Source organism: Gopherus flavomarginatus, chromosome 7, assembly GCF_025201925.1.
Source record: "Gopherus flavomarginatus isolate rGopFla2 chromosome 7, rGopFla2.mat.asm, whole genome shotgun sequence".
Classification (NCBI taxonomy): Eukaryota; Metazoa; Chordata; order Testudines; family Testudinidae; genus Gopherus; species Gopherus flavomarginatus.
In genome coordinates this window covers 40829987-40846531 of record NC_066623.1, presented here as the reverse complement: position 1 = coordinate 40846531, position 16545 = coordinate 40829987, and the positions used below count along the sequence as shown (strand labels likewise).

General features: G+C 54.2%; 3 non-coding genes across 3 annotated transcripts; 2 read left to right on the top strand and 1 right to left on the bottom strand.

Moving 5' to 3' along the window:
• Positions 1-704: 704 nt before the first annotated feature.
• Positions 705-820, bottom strand: LOC127056097 (U5 spliceosomal RNA). The gene has a single exon (XR_007775739.1). It is a non-coding gene; the product is annotated as a U5 spliceosomal RNA (small nuclear RNA).
• A 3112-nt stretch (positions 821-3932) lies between these two features.
• Positions 3933-4091, top strand: LOC127056076 (U1 spliceosomal RNA). The gene has a single exon (XR_007775719.1). It is a non-coding gene; the product is annotated as a U1 spliceosomal RNA (small nuclear RNA).
• Positions 4092-12406: 8315 nt separating this feature from the next.
• Positions 12407-12478, top strand: TRNAQ-CUG (transfer RNA glutamine (anticodon CUG)). Its single transcript has one exon. It is a non-coding gene; the product is annotated as a tRNA-Gln (tRNA).
• Positions 12479-16545: the final 4067 nt, after the last annotated feature.

Genomic DNA, 16545 nt, shown 5'->3' with positions numbered 1-16545 from the left:
ACTGGTGCCCCTTAGTCCCTCTGAGGTGATCGGCTGCTTCCTTCTGGCCTTAAATGCTAGGAATCTGACTCAAAGGGCCACAACCTTCCTCCTCTTCTGCTCCTATGAACTATCCCTCATCTGAGCAAAACGTTTGAAAACACTGGTGTTTTCCCAACAGGAAAGGGATGGACAATTTCTCTTCTGTGGGGAGATGAGGGAAACCATGCAATCACCTTCTGGAAGGTATATTAAGGAGGGCGGCGTAAGAACCCACATGGACTAGATAAAGAAAGCAGCTCTTTGACTGACCTTCCAACAATGACAAACTGAAATCTGCAAGAGCAGCCTTTCAACTCAGGGGCCCAAAAATAAGCTGTTGCCAATAACTAACCCAAGAGTTACAAATGACTCCAAACCATACACTCTTAGGACAAACCAAACCTTAACACAAACAACAAGGCATTTCTTTGCTGCTCTTCAACCGTGATAACCAAAAACTTACGAAGCCAAAGAGCCAGCAGAATACACATCACAAAACAGTCCCCTGCTAGCTAGGAAGCCATCTCACTAACACAATGAGCTCAAAAAAAAAAAAGAGAGAGGCAGAAAATCCCAAACAATCATTTTCAGAGCTCTGAGTTGTTTTCATACACTAATAGAAAAGCTTGAGCCACTGACACCAGTTCAGGTAGCATCCTTCTGTTTTTTTCACAACAGGGAACAGCCTCGCCAAAGCAAAGCCTCAAAAAATTGGGTACAAACTCATAAATGTTCCTCTCCACGGAAATCTTTAGTAAAAGACAAAAGATTTATATGAACTGAAGAGAAAGCAAAGTACAGAGAACACACGGCAAAGGCGCTGCCAGGGCAACCGCGTATGCTACCACAAGTCAGGGTGAGTACTCTCACAGCCCGCTAAACCGCAGAGCTTTTAGAGGAAATGGAATTGAACCGATTGAGAGCCCGAGTTGGATCATGGGAACCGGGGACACAGGGAGCAAAACCAGCCCCTTGACCAGGGACTCGTTTCGCTGCGGGCAATGCACTGTGGGTATGCAACTAAGATGCTCCAGCCGTCTCCAGCACTCAAAAGAGTCTTATCTCCGGGCTGCCTCTTTTCCTTCCCCAGCTGGGCAGAGATTGGGATGCAGCGGGGGTGGGGAAGCTGCTCTCCTTAGATAGTCCCGCTGATGGCCAGGCGCATGGAGGATGGAGCCCGGACGAGAAGCCAGAGGCCACTTGGCCCACAGCTCAAATCCAGAGCAAAAGCACACTTTGCAAAGGAACAGGAGCCGGGATCTCGGACATGAGATTCTATCTGCCGGCCGGGGTGCGACCCCGCGTTGTACCTGCTGCTTGGTCTGCCTCTGCTGCAAAGTAGCTGGCCTCAGATCCTTGGGCTTCGCTGAGCTGCAGCTCACCTTGATACATGGGAACAGCTTAAAAATCATGGAATATCAGGGTTGGAAGGGACCTCAGGAGGTCATCTGGTCCAACCCAATCCCCAACTAAATCATCCCAGCCAGGGCTTTGTCAAGCCTGACCTTAAAAACCTCTAAGGAAGGAGATTCCACCACCTCCCTAGGGAACCCATTCCAATGCTTCACCACTTTCCTCATGAAAAAGGGTTTTCCTAATATCCAACCTAAACCTTCCCCACCGCAACTTGGGACCATTGCTCCTTTTGTTCTGTCATCTGGTACCACTGAGAACAGTCTAGATCCATCCTCTTTCAGGTAGTTGAAAGCAGCGATCAATCCCCCCTCAGTCTTCTCTTCTGCAGACTAAACAATCCCAGTTCCCTCAGCCTCTCCTCATAAGTCATGTCTTCCAGCCCCCTAATCATTTTTGTTGCCCTAGGCTGGACTCTTTTCAGTTTTTCCACATCTTTCTTGGAGTGTGGGGCCCAAAACTGGACATGGTACTCCAGATGAGGCCTCACCAATGTCGAATAGAAGGGAACGATCACCTCTCTCAATCTGCTGGCAATGCTCCTATGTATACAGTCCAAAATGCCGTTAGCCTTCTTGGCAATAAGGGCACACTGTCGACTCATATCCAGCTTCTCGTCCACTGTAACCCCTAGGTCCTTTTCTGCAGAACTACTGCCTAGCCATCCAGTCCCTAGTCTGGAGCAGTGCATGGGATTCTTCCGTCCTAAGTGTAGGACTGGGCACTTGTCCTTGTTGAACCTCATCAGGTTTCTTTCGGCCCAATCCTCTAATTTGTCTAGGTCTCTCTGTATCCTATCCCTACCCTCCAGCGTATTGACCGCTCCTATCAGTTTAGTGTCATCTGTAAACTTGCTGAGAGTGCAGACCACGCCATCATCCAGATCATTAATGAAGATATTGAACACAACCGCCCCCAGGACCGACCCTTGGGGCACACCGCTTGATATCGGCTGCCAATTAGACGTGGAGCCATTGATCACTACCTGTTGAACACGACAATCTAGCCAGCTTTCTATCCACCTTATAGTCCATTCATCCAACCCATACTTCTTGAACTTGCCGACAAGAATACTATGGGGGATTGTATCAAAAGCTTTGATAAAGTCAAGGAATAACACGTCCACTGTTTTCCCCTCATCCCCGGACCCAGTTATCTCCTCACAGAAGGCAATTAGGTTAGTCAGGTGTGATTTGCCCTTGCTGAATCCATGCTGACTGCTCCTGATCACTTGCCTCTCCTCTGAGTGCGTCAGAATTGATTCCTCAAGAACCTGCTCCATGATTTTTCCAGGGACTGAGGTGAGGCTGACTGGCCTGTAGTTCCGCGCATCCTCCTTCTTTCTTCCCTTTTTTAACGATGGGCACTATATTAGCCTTTTTCCAGTCATCCGGGACCTCCCTCGATCACCATGACTTTTCAAAGATAATAGCTAATGGCCCTGCAATTACACCTGCTAACTCCTTTAGCACCCTCGGATGCAGCGCATGCAGCCCCACGGATTCGTGCTTGTCCAGCTTTTCTAAATAGTGTCGAACCACTTCTTTCTCCACAGGGGGCTGGTCGCCTCCTCTCCATGCTGTGCTGCCCAGTGCAGCAGTCTGGGAGCTGATTTTGTTCATGCAGAGGGAGGCGGGAGGGGGGAGGGAAAGCATTGAGTACATTAGCTTTTTCCACATCCTCTGTCACTAGGTTGCCTCCCGCATTCAGTAAGGGGCCCACACTTTCCTTGACTTTCTTCTTGTTGCTAACATACCTGAAGAAACCCTTCTTGTTGTTACTCTTAACATCTCTTGCTAGGTGCAACTCCAAGCATGAGTTGCCCTTCCTGATTTCACTCCTGTCTGCCTGAGTAATATTTTTATCCTCCACCCTGGTCATTTGTCCAATTTTCCACTTCTTCAAATGGCGATGCCTGCCAGTGCACTCAGCCCCACTTGGCAGGTAAGAAAAGGGATCGAGTGGCCTTCCAGTTTCTGGAGAGTGGCTGACAACACCTGACCTTCTGCACTGAGGAGAAAATGACATGAGAAAAGGCAGGAGGTCTTTCTTATATTGGACCAACTTCCGGCGGGGAGAGAGAGAGAGAAGCAAAATGCAAGCTGCACTCTTTCCCCGGCAGCCGGTGGTCCATGTCGTCTCTCTGATAGCCTGGATGCCTGGGACGGGACCTGGCTACAACTACAGGGGAAGCAAGAGCCCTGGCCCTGGCAGGCAGGGGAAGGGGCCCGAGCAGAGGGGCGGAGCCAAATGAGTGTGTATGCAGAACTGTGTGTCAGCAGAGCATTGTGGGAGCGGAGGCAGGCTGCCCAGCAGGGCCTGACTTTGGCACCGGGAGCTCAGCGTGGAGAAGGGAGGGGCTTCGAGGACACGGCGGGGCAGCTGTCAGCAGTAGGGGATGGTGTGGGCAAGGCCGGGAGTTGGGGCATGGCAGTCCGCCCCTTGCCTTTTAAGTCTGGGGAGAGCGAGGGCGAGTGGCGGCTGGGCAGTAGGAGCTCATACTTACCTAGTAGGGGAGATACCATGATCATGAAGGTGGGTTTCTCAGGGTGAGGCTCATCTATTGCACTGTGGGTGTGCTGACCTCTGCAATTTCCTTAAATGTGGGAAACTTGACTGCATAATTTGTGGTAGTGGGGGACTGTGGTCTTCCTACTATTCACAGTGCAACTCTCCACTCAGAGCACGCTGCCGCATGAGGTCCCCCTCTATCTTTTTCAGTTGGTAGTGGCCAATGGAATGCTGGGAAATGTAGTTATTTTCCTGCTCCAGGCCTTGCTCTATAGGCAGGGAGCTAACGAAGAAACTACAGCTCCCAGAGCCCCCTATTGATTCTCAGCTCCCATGCTGCCCTTGCAAATGGGCTGCCCCAAGCAGGTGCTTGCTTTGCTGGTGCCTGGAGCCGACCTACAGGGGATGATGCTCTGGCTCTCCAGTGGCAGGGCAGCCTGAACTGCAGTCCAGCCTGTGCACCTCAGGCTGCCATGAGCGCCATCTTGTTACTGAAGCCAGAATTGCAGTGTCAGTTCCAGCTCAGCCTGAAAGCCTCAGCTGACAGGGACCATCTTGGTTCAGGGCTGGCTCCTCGCTTTTTGCGTGCCCCTCCCTCCAAAAAAAGGGAAGGCAGGGGCTGGAGTGTCACCCCTTGGAAAGTGCTGCCCCAAGCACATGCTTGGAGCACTGGTGCTTGATCTCAGCACTGCAAATGGAACCCAGGAGTCCTGGCTCCCAGCCTCCCTTCTTCTAACCACAAGACCCCACTCCCCCCCCTTTTGGGGAGCCAGGATTCCTGAGTTCTAGCCCCATCTCTGGGAGCAGAGTGGTGTCTAGTGGTTAGAGCAGGAGGAGCCAAGGCTCCTGGGTTCTACAGTGCTGCTGTGTGACCTTGGACCTCTGTTTCTCCTCCCACTTTTTGGATATGGAGCCTGTAAACTCTCTGGGGCATGGCCTCTCTCTTGCTGTGTCTGGGCAGCGCCTGGCCCAACGAGGCCCTGATCTCAGCTGGGGCAGGGACTTTCTCTGTGTCTGTGCAGCCCCTGGCACAACGGGGTTGAGTCTGCCCCGCTCGCTGTAGGTGCTGCTATTGTACAGATAAATAGTCATGATACTAAAAGGCGTGGCAGTGCGTGAGTGCACCACCATTGCCATGCAAGGGGAAAGCCAGTACAAATTACTGGGGCCCAGTGGTCCAGAAGAGGGCCCAGGGCCTGGCTTCTCTGGCTTCATTGCCCTGTTTAGCTGGTCCACTCTTGCTGGGGGGGCATGAAAAATTTTTTCACCGGGGCCTGAACCCGCTTTCAGCGGCCCTGAGGGTATGGGGGGACTTGCCCCCCTTCGCGGAGCATGGGGATGTCAATAGGCACCTATGCATGGTCCTCCCAAGCAGGGCCAGGATGGAAATAGGGGGCCTTTGCCCCCCAACATGGAGAATCTGGGGTGCAACCTTGCTTAACGGGTCAGTCTGTCCTTTCTCTGACTGTCCCATTCCAGCTTCAGCTACCGCTTGTGTTTCTTTGTTCTTTTTCATTCCTTTCCTTCTCTAGCTTGTATGTTCTTGCTTTCTTTTCCCCCCTCTATCTTTCATGCTCTTCCTTACTTTCCTTCTTTTTCTATTTTTTTCTCTCCCTTTATTTCTTTCTCTGCCTTCCATGTTCTTTTCACTCTCGCTCTCTCGCTGGTTATTTTTTTCACTTGCTCTTTTTCCTCGCTCCCTTCCAAGCCAAGCAGGTTCTCCTCGCACACACATTTTGACAGGTTTTCCTCCTGATCACTGAATGTATTAAGCATGTCTTCAGTGGGGGTTTGGCATGCCAAGGAGCAGGCTGAACGGGTGTCTTTGTGGCTGTCTGCTGGCCACGCATAAGCATGGTCCTCCCCTCCTGTTGCCCCTCCCTCAGTTGCTCTGTAGATTTCAAGCCTTCCCTTGGAGCTGTCAGCACCAGCCGCCACTGCTGTAGGTGCCCAGAGCAGGAAAGCTGTGTTGGGCTCCAGCTTGGGACTCTTCCTCCATTCTGCCTAGCCCTGACTATCAAGCCTGGCCCTGGCATTCCTTCCTTCAAGTGCCATGTGGACAAGAGGGAACATGTGGCTGCAAGCAAAATGGCCAAACTTGTGGGCAGCAGGTGAAGCTTTGAGAATCCCAAGCATCTGGTCAAACCACAGGACTGCAGGCATCAGCAACCAGGGTAGTATGTTCTAGAGCCTCAACCCATTGTGGCCCTCACAACCAGGCTCTAGAGGGCAAATCACCCAGTAGTAAGGGAAAGATTTGCTCTTGCACAGCTGGAGACAGGGAAGTTGAGCACTGTGAGCTCTAGGGGTTTGCCACAAGATCCCACTGAGATATGAACGCTGATTACAGGATTCAGAGTCCTGAGGAATGCCCATTACACCATGGCACCAGCTTGTGCTGCTGTCTCTGCACATCGGTGACCCTCACGGGGCTGGCTCGTGTAAGGGATTTTTGGCCCCTTACTAAAGCTCAGTGGGTTTTTGGTTGGCTATTTCCCAGTACCAATAGAAGGGGAAAGGATCAGTAGGAAATCAGGACCCTAAGACTGACAGTCCCCAGGAGCAATGGGGAGAGGCCAAAGCTCCAAAGTTAGCTCGACTGACAGGCCAGGCAGTGTAATGAGGAAGTCACCAGGGCAGGGGATCCCATCATCTGTGTGAGCTGGAACTACCTGGGCCCGAGTGGGACCCAGCTAAGGAGAAAGCAGGAGCCCGAGAAGAGGCGGGGAGAAGAGCTGTGCTAGCCAGGGAGAACCAGAGCAGATCCATGCTAGGAACTGAGCCGGAGCAGCATGAGCCACAGAAGCTGCCCAGGGAGAAGATCTGTGCTGGAAGAAGAGCTGCAGCAAGCAGAGCCAGAGAGGCCAGAGGAGCAGCCCAGGGAGATGGAGACAGAGCTGCAGTAGCACTGAGGCTGGAGGTGGGTGCAGTGAGCAGCTTGGGAGAACGAGAAGGGCCCTGGGCAGAAGGCCCAGCACAAGGAGATGCCACCAATCAAGAGACCTTGCAGGCCAGACCTTCGGGGGTGGGGGGATCATATCCCCTACATGGGGACTGACACTGGGAACAAGGGTCCTGTCACCTAGAGCATGTGGCCACTGCCAGATCAAGTGTCTGGCCCGTAGTGTCCCTGCAGCGCAGCCAGGACCTGGGAAGGAGGCCTGGGACATGTGAGGGAGAGACTGTGACCTGCCCTGACACTCCAGAGATGCTGATTGTGCTCTCCCTGCACCACAGAACAGGGTGAGGTGTTTTCCTTTAATCTTTCCTCATGTTTTGCATTAATTGCTGGGTAATAAATTCTGTTTGCTTGAAGCAATGCAATGCAATGATGAGTGGGTCAGGGAAGTGCCCAGAGGGGAGAGAGTACCCCAGAGTGGGGACACCGTAGCCCTTTTCAAGTGAGCACGACAAGGTTGGGGGTCAAGCCCCCCAGGAGTCCTGGGCCCAGCCTTGTTGCGGTTACGAGGACTCTGCCACACATGAGGGTAGAAAGAGCGTCCTTGGGGTCAGGCAGACCTCTGGGTAAGGGGGTGGGGACTGAGATCCTTTCTCTGGCCAATTGCACCAGGGTCATGTATAAACCAGGGAAGTTCCCCACAATAGCCGGACCTGAACCCCCTGTACACTTGCCCTCTGTACTCTTTGCTTCTCTGTCTCTTTTCCCTTCATCTCTGCTGGTCTCTCTCTGAGCTTTCTCAGCACCTGGTCCCACAGCACTTCCTGCCAGCCAGAGACTGCTTGTTCTAGGCCTGCTCCTGTGAATGTGGCCTCTCTCCTGATTCCTGAGGAAAGGAGCCTTTCTAGGAAATGGCCATGGATTCTGGGAATCAGCATGTGGCTGGTGGACAGCACCAGGAATCATTTGGCTCCTGGCACACAAGGTCACTTAAAAGCTGCGTGTCTAGATAGGGATTGAACCCTAGATCTTCAGATTATGAGCCTGATGGTCTACCAACTGAGCTAGTTGAGACCATTTTCCCCCTTCACCACAAGAGCGAGCAGGTAGGCAAAAGAGAGGCAAAAAAAGTCCCAAAAACCCCTCCTCTTTTTCGGCACATCCACTGCCTGTCAGCAGGATTCCTCCTCCTCCTCCCTCCTGTGCCTCAGTGTGACTAAATCTCCACACCTAGACAGCTGGTCCATCCGCTGCACCCCAATCCCCCATGCCTGAGCCTCCCTGCCAAAGCCCTGCACCTGGCTCCATAGAATTAAGTCTCACGCCTTGCTGGGAACTCGACTTTTTGTTCCCACAGAGTCTTGGCCCCCCTCAGTAGATGACCTGAGAAACACAATGTCCGACTTTTCCAAAGAAATGCTTGGAGGGGCTTTCTTTTGTGTTACTATGTGGTCTAATGGATAAGGTGTCTGAATATGAGTTACAAGATTGAGGGCTTGAGTCCCTTGGTGGTTGTGTTTCTGCAGTTTTACCATTGTGGTGAATGTTCTGCTCCCTTCAGGGCTGGAACCTCTTCTTGGCTACTCAGGCCAATGCTCTGGCTTCAGCTAGAGCCCAGGATGGAGTTGGGGGGTGGGCATCACAAAGGCTGGGACATGAGACCCAGGTACTTCCACTCTAGCCTTTACTCTTCCTGATTGGCCAAAGAAAATGGGCGTCTGCCCAGACTAGTGTGTGTGCTTGTCCCTGTGCTGGAGGGTACATGCTACATAGCGTCTTCGGAGCCTGGGTGTTTCTCTGCTTCTCGCCAGTTCGGGAAAAGACTCTTGGGATAAAATCTCCTGCCCCACTGCAAAAGTGAGCAGCTTGAGTGGGACCAGTCAGAGGCCCCACCATGGGGGCTGGCCCTGCTTTCCTACCAACTTGTGATGTTATCCACAGAGCATCAGCAGCTGCCCTGCATGCTGGTGACCTTCAGTGGGTGTTTGGCATGGCAGGGAGCAGCCTGGCTGGGTGTTTTTATGCCTGTCTGAAGGCCACAGATAGGCATGGTCCTGCCCTCCTCTAGCCCTGACCTCAGTTGCTCTGTGGCTTTTAAGCCGTCCCTTGGAGCTGTCAGCACCAGCTGCCTCTGCTCTAGGTGCCCAGAGGAGGAGAGGTGTGTGGGGTCACTTTTACAGATGCCCCTTCCCTGGTACTGCCCTTGATCAGCTGTGCAGAGGAACTTCCATCCCCAATCCCTGCCTGTCACTGCCCAGCAGCCCTCTGGCACCATTCCTGAGGGCTGCCCTGCCTCACTTTCTTCCTACCATGTTGGGAAAGACAGTTCTCATTATTAAAGGTGAGGTGGGCCAACTAGGGGCAGAAGCCTGTTCTATGTTTTCCTACTGCAGAGCCCAAGCTCAGGAACTCAGGGACCTTTAGAGCTTCAGTCTAACGCTCTCCCAACTGAGCTACTTTGGCACCTGCATGACAGTGTTTTGACCTGTTGCTTCTCTGTCTGGGATGTTTTTGTCAGCAGTTGCAGACGAAAAGGACAGGAAAAGAAACGGCTGCTCCACACTCCCACTGGAGGAACCCGGCACCGTTAGCTGTGGTGAGTAAGAAGTGTCTGTTGGCTGACAGGGCCTGTCCCCCAGGAGCTGGAACAGCAGCTGCCGCCTCCCCCCTTGGCTCCAGGTTGTGGGAAATGCTCATTGCCTGGCTGCAGGGCCGGCGCTACCATTTAGGCAGCCTAGGCAATCGCCTAGGGCGCTAGAATAAATTTTGGGCGCCGTTTTGCCGGAGGGGGCGGCAAGTGGCTCGGTGGAACTGCCGCAGTGGTGCCCGCGGATGGTCGGCTGCTTGCGTGTCTCCGGAGGACCTCCCGCAGGCACCACTGCGGCAGCTCCACCGGAGCCGCGGGACCAGCGCCCAGGGCGGTGAAATTGCCATCCGCCTAAGGCGCTCAAATCCCTAGCGCCGGTCCTGCCTGGCTGCATAGGTGGATGCTGCTCCGTGCTCTGGAGAGCATCTGTATTGGTCTGTCAAACCCCCATCTTCACTGAGCCAGTCTGGTAAGGTCCCAAGTGCCCCCTCCAGCCTGGCAGCTGAGAGTCTGTACAGACATCAACCCCCCTGCCAGCCCCAGAGCCAGCAGAAGCGCCAGCCCCCTCCAGCACCACAGGGGCACTCAATGAACTTCCTGTGGGGAAATGGTTCCTTGGCGTCCTGCTGCTAGAGTGAGAGTCAGGAGAGAGCAGTGTCTGGCTCACCTTGGGGGAGAGAAGAGACCGGAGGAGTGTGGATCTCCCTCAGCCTCCCCCGCAATGCTGGTCAGTTTTATTGTCACTGTAATAGTCAGTGCTTCCCTTCAGGGCCGGCCCTAGAGGGGTCTGGGACAAATCCCCCCCTTTCCTCCTCAGGCCCTGCCCCTACTCCACCCCTTCCCCCAAGTCCCCACCCCGTCCCGTCCCATCTCTTCCCTTCCTGCCCCATTCCTCTCCCACCCCCACCTCTTTCTGTCCCTGCTCCTTCCCCTCTCTACCCAGTGCCTTCTGCACCCCATTGAACAGCTGATCACTGACAAGTGGGAGGCACTGAAAGGGAAGAGGAGGAGCTTGTCAGCAAGGCCTGTAGTATGTGTGTGTAGGGGGGAGGTGGCTGTCAATGGGCGCTAAGCACCTATTTTTTCTCTGTTGGTTCTGCAGCCCCATAGCTCCCATGGAGTCGCTGACTTGGCTTCCTTCGCACTCTAGAGAGAGGAGCAGAACCAGGGCCATGGCTGATCTATGGGGCACCAGGTGAATGGCAGAGACTTCAGGTGCTGAGAGTTTGCCTAACCTGTCAGGGACACAGTGTGAGGTGGTGCCCCAGGGATCTCTATGAAAGGAGCAGAACAGGATTTACTTGTGGGGGCGGGGGAGAGAATTGAGAGTGTCTCAGGGGGTTGCCCAGAGGTGTTGCCCAGGTGAGAGACTGGCTAAAACACAGGCCTCGCTGTGAGCAGGATTCAAACCTGCACAGGGAAATTCTATTGGATTTTAACTCCAACACCTTAACCACTCAGCCATTACAACTGTGAGTGAAAAAAAATGCCCCAATGCCAGAGAAACTGGTAAAGAATCACAATGACCAAGTGTGAAGTCATCTGAACTAGAGAATTCCCACCGCAAACCTGGCTGCCAAAGCACAGGGGGGATTTGGGGTTTGTTCTCTTTGCTTAGCCATGTGCAGTCGCAGAGAGAGCACGTTTAAAAGTTTCCCCTCCCACAGAGCAGGAATGGGAAATGATTCTCAACTTGAAGCCTGATGTAGGGTGACCAGACATCCTGATTTTATCGGGACTGTCCTGATATTTGCTAGTTTGTCCCACATCCAGACCGATGTTTGGTCGGGACCCTGGACAAACAAATAACTTTGTCCTCTTCTCCAGCACACAGGCATAGTCTGGAGGGGTACTTGTCCCCCCCAACTCCGCCCCCTCATTCCTCCATTCAATCCCTCCCCAAATCCTGGCCCTGGTCCTGCCCCCAGCCCCATCCTCTCACTGCCCCATTGGATCCCTCCTCAAATCCTCGCCCTGGCCCTGCCTCTTCCCCAAGCACACGGCATTCTTCCTCCCTCCCAGGTTTGGACATGGGCCATGGCTATGTCCAGGAGCGCAGCGAAGAAGCTGCTCCAGCCCTGCAGCCTGCGGGGCAGCGCAGTGGGGCTGGGGACAGCATGGAGCAGGCAGGGCCCAGGTGGGCAGGGGGCGGAGACACAAGTGGGGCAGACACCATCCTGCCAGGAGCTGCCTGGTTCACCCCTTGCCCGGGAGCTGCAGGAGGGGCCCGGATCATGGCTCGGCTGCAGAGCTCGGAGCCCAAGCTGGGCCCAGGAGTGAGGGGATGGGGGACCTGGGGGTGTAGCGGGGGTTGGAGCAGAGAGTTGGTTGGAGATGGAGCTGTGCCACTGCTGCTTGGTGGTGGTGGGGCCCTTGGGCTTTTTTTCTTTGCTCTGCCCCCCACGTCCCGATATTTCATCTTGACATCTGGTCACTCTAGCCTGATATGAAGGAGGGTGTCTGGACCAAGGGGCCAGGGACTGGCCTTTGCTAGAGAAACCACTGTCAAGTTTTAGCCAATTAGGACAAGTCAGCAAATAAGAACAACCTCAAGTATCAGTAACTGCTACAGGTTGCAAATTCCTACATGCAGCAGTTTCTGGCACTACACCTGCGCAGCTCTGCTCCCCGGCTCTTCTCGGGCTCCTGCTCTCTCCTTAGCTCTGTCCCACTCTCGCCCAGGCAGTTCCAGGTCACATGGAGGATGGGGCCCCCTGCCCTGGTGACTCCCTCATTACACTGCCTGGCCTGTCAGTGCAGCTAACTTGGAGCTTTGGCCTCTCCCCATTGTCCCTGGGAACTGTCAGTCTCAGGGTCCTGATTTCCCATTGATCCTTCCCCCTTCTATTGGTGCTGGGAACTAGCCAACCAACCCCCCCCCACACACACACTAAGTTTTAGTAAAGGGCCAAGAGCCCCCTTACACGAGCAGCCCCATGAGGGTTCACCGATGTGCAGAGAAGGCAGCACAGGCTGGTCCCATGGTGTAATGGGCAGCACTCAGGACTCTGAATCCTGTAATCTGAGTTCAAATCTCAGTGGGACCTTGTGTTGGCTTGTGGTCATAGGCGTCAGGTTATATACATTTGTGGTGCTTGGGCTCCAGGAATACTCAGGGCTGGGGGCCCTGCTCCAGCAATATTTGGAGCTGGGTCTCTTCCCCTGGCCCTGGCCCCCGCCTGCCACCCCTCCCCCTGCATGTCCTGCGCTGTGTCCCTGCCTGACAAAAAGCAGCATGTGCCTGTCCCCTGCCTGCTCCTGCTGCTGGAGTAGAGGGATATTGGGCAGAAGTGCTGTTTGCTGCCACAGGGTCCTAGTGCCCACCTTCCAGTAATGGCAAGGCAGGCTGCCCTGAGCTCCCTCATCCTTAGCCCCATCTCTCTGCACCCTAATTCTCTGTCCCAGTCCTGAACCCCCTCCTGCATCATGAATCCTTCATCCTCAGCCCCTCAGCTCTTCACTCCCTCCCAGAGTCTGCACCTCTCACCCCTTCCTTCAACCCCAGCCTGGAGCCTGCACCCAGCACCCAAACTCTATCCCAAAGCCTGCACCCTGCACCCCTCCTGCACCCTAATCCCCAGCCCAGGATCTGCACCCCAGACCTCCCCCCCAAGCCCCCTCCCAGAGCCTTAGGCAGCTGGGGTTGGAGTTTGGGGGGTAAAGTTGGGGGCGGGTTCTGGACACCGCCAAAATTTCTACAAACTTGCCACCCATGCTTGTGGTAAAGCCCCAGAGCTTAACTTCCCTGTCTCAAGCTGTGTAAGAGTGAAACTTCCCCTCCTGCTAGGTGACTCACACCTCCTAGAGCCAGGTCTTTGGCTGGGATGGCCACAATGGGTTAGGGCTCTAGAACTTGCTACCCTGATAGTTGGGATTCTTGCTGCTGCACCTGATATTCACAGGCTTGGCCCTTGTGCTTCCTACCACACTTTTCCTCTGGCCCACATGGTGCTTGAAGAAAGCAGTGCCAGGGCTGGGATTAATAGTCAGGGATTGGCAGGAGGGAGGAAGAGTCCCAGGCTGGAGCCCCACACACCTTCCCTCCTCCGGGCACCTAGAGCAGAAACAGCCCAGCTCTGTCCACTGGATACATTGGCAGAGTAGGTGAGTTCATGTAAATACAGTCTGGTCCCAAAGCCTCCTCCCAACCCTGGTCATCAGTAGCTGCCAGGGGAGAGCTCATTCACACCTCGCTTACAAATTATCATTTGAAATTCTAAGGTTGGCCAACACTGCCGAAGCCAATGCACCAACATTGTCAGCAAACACAACAGCTGGGTGAGGAAACCCGGCTTTGTCCAGACTTTCCAAACCTATTTTACTTTCTCAAGTACAAGTAGTTTTCATACGTTGTATCTGTTTTTAAAGTGTGGGCTTGTCTACATCACAAAGTTGCAGCGCTGGTGAGGGGGTTACAGCGCTGCAACTTAGGAGGTGTACACATCTGCAGGGCATCACCAGCGCTGCAACTCCTTGTTTGCAGCGCTGGCCGTACTCCCGCTTTGTCTCGGGTGTAGAGGATCCAGCGCTGGTGATCCATCGCTGGTAATCAAGTGTAGACACTTACCAGCGCTTTTCTTGACCTCCGTGGAATAAGCAGGTATCCCAGCATACCTGAGGAAGCCTCTCTGGTAATCAAGCAGGTCTCCTTCCCCGGTTTGCTCTCGCGTTCCCCGAACCCCCGAGCAAGCAGGTCTCCTTCCCTGCGGTTTGCAGGGGGGTTCGGGGAACGCAAGAGCAAACCGCGGGGAAGCTGGTCTCCTTCCCCGGTTTGATCTCGCGTTCCCCGAACCCCCCTTGAAGCCGCCCAACAGCGCTGCAGTGCGGCCACATCTAACACCACTTGCAGCGCTGGTTGCTGTAAGTGTGGCCACTCTGCAGCGCTGGCCCTATACAGCTGTACTAATACAGCTGTAACAACCAGCGCTGCAAAATTGTAGATGTAGACATACCCTGTGTGTTAACGTTTCAATTTCCATTCAAATTTGAAACCAATGACAACTTTGGCAGCGCTGCATGTAACTACCTGACCACTGAGGGAGGGGGTGTTGGGGAAATTCGGGGAAGGGGGTGCACAGCCCCCTGGCTGGGGGGTGTATAGGGAATGCCCAGTTTCACTGAATTGAGACTCCTACTGCAGCCCTTCAGTTGGTTACATCAGAGAGGAGCTGCAGTGTCTAGGCAGTGGGATGCCTGTTCCTTTAAGAGCCCAGCCCTGGGAACTTCATGCTGAGAGGTGCTGCCTGTGAGAGGGGAAATAAAAAAGCCCTCTGCTCCCCCCACCCATGTTTGCAAACACTGGAGTCTCAGCCCACCGGGATAACTGTTACCCCTCTGCCCCTGTCTGTGCCGGGGTTTAACCCTCTGGCAGTACCTCCCTCTGGGCTTAACTCCGGCTCCTCCCCCACTCCCTGACTTTGCCCTTCAGTCCCTCTCCTAACTGTGCCTCCAGCTGCTTGACCCCCTGAACAGTCAATTTCCACCCCCTGCTCAGACCCTGGCCACCCCCTCCTCTGATTTGTCCTCCTTTGCTTCTTTTTAATCCCTGTAAAAAATAGGGGGTGCTGGGTCCCATTCTCTGGAGGGAGGGCTGGGCTCCTGGCCCCTGCCTGCCCAATGCTCAAAGTGCCCCATGATCTTGTGGATGTTTGCTGAGTGCTGCAGGGTCACCCGAAGGGGGAGAGAGATGCGGTTAGGAGGTGATGCAGCCAAGGGTGCCTCACCCAACACTGAGATGCAGCCACCTCTGGGGTGAGTTACACAAGTCAGCAAATGAATTTGGAACAAGAAATGCACTGAAAGGACCGAGGCAGCTGCAGGAGGTGGAGAAAACCAGAAAAAGCAGTAGCCCTGGATCCCAGCCCTGCCCCTCCCCCACTCTACCCCCTAACCTCCACTCCCCTCCCACATGTGAGGGGAGAACCCAGGAGTCCTGATCCCCAGCCTTGCCCACCCCCATATTTCGATATGGCTCCATCCAACAGCTGCCCCCACAATTGCAGGGCATTGCCATGGGGCACACCGGGGCCTGCCTGTTTGCACAGGACGGGCGATGCCAGTGCTCCAGGATGGGGAAAGAGGATGCTAAGGGAGAAGCAGGCAGCAGACAGCTCCCATGACAGAGAAAGAAATGCTAGGGGGTGCTGTGCTGCAAGGAGTGAAGGGGTTTGGCAGGGAATGGGAGGATCTTCCCTCACAGCAGGTGCGTCTGTCTCCCTCCCAATTCCTCCCTAGCCTTACCCCAGCCCAGGCTAATCCCGGCCCAGCTACCAGGGTTAAATTTGGCTTGGATTCCCCAGCTGCTGGGGATGGGGCCTGGGGCTGGGAAGCATAAGCCTCTACTCCCCCTTCCCCAGACACAGTTGCATGGGCACTGACCAAAGGAGCCTGCAGCACTGCTGCCTAGAGGAAACTGAGTCACCAGCCAGTGACAGACACATCATGGCTCTCCTCATCCTCATCCTCTTTTCTATATACAACTTGGGGAAGGGAGGAGGGGTAATCTCAGGGCAGTTGCATAGTTAACCTGTGGAACTCTTTGCAAGAGGATGTTGTGAAGGCCAAGACTATAACAAGGTTCAAAAAAGAACTAGATAAGTTTATGGTGGATAGATCCATCAAGGTCTATTAGCCAAGGTGGGCAGGGATGGTCCCTGTAGCCTCTGTTTGCCAGAAGCTGGGAATGGGCAACAGGGGATGGATCACTTGATGATTCCCTGCTCTGTTCATTCCCTCTGAGGCACCTGGCACTGGCCACTGTCAGAAGACAGGAGGATACTGGGCTATATGGACTTTGCGTTTGAACCAGTCTGGCCGTTCTTATGTCTCCCTTGGAGCAGCAGTGACTCCCAGTGGGCAGTCAGAGTAATGCACAGAAGGTGTTTTCCTGGGTGCAGCAGTGACACCAAGTGGCCAATCAGGGTGACACACAGAGTATGTTTTCCTTGGCGCAGCAGTGACATTCAGGATAATGCACAGAAAGTGTTTCCCTTGATACAGCAGTGAAACCCAGTGGTCAGGTGGCGTAATGCACAGCGTGTGTCTGCCCTCTACGAGCAGTGACACCCATGGACCAGTCACCGTAATGCACAGAGTGTGTTTCCCACCAACCTGG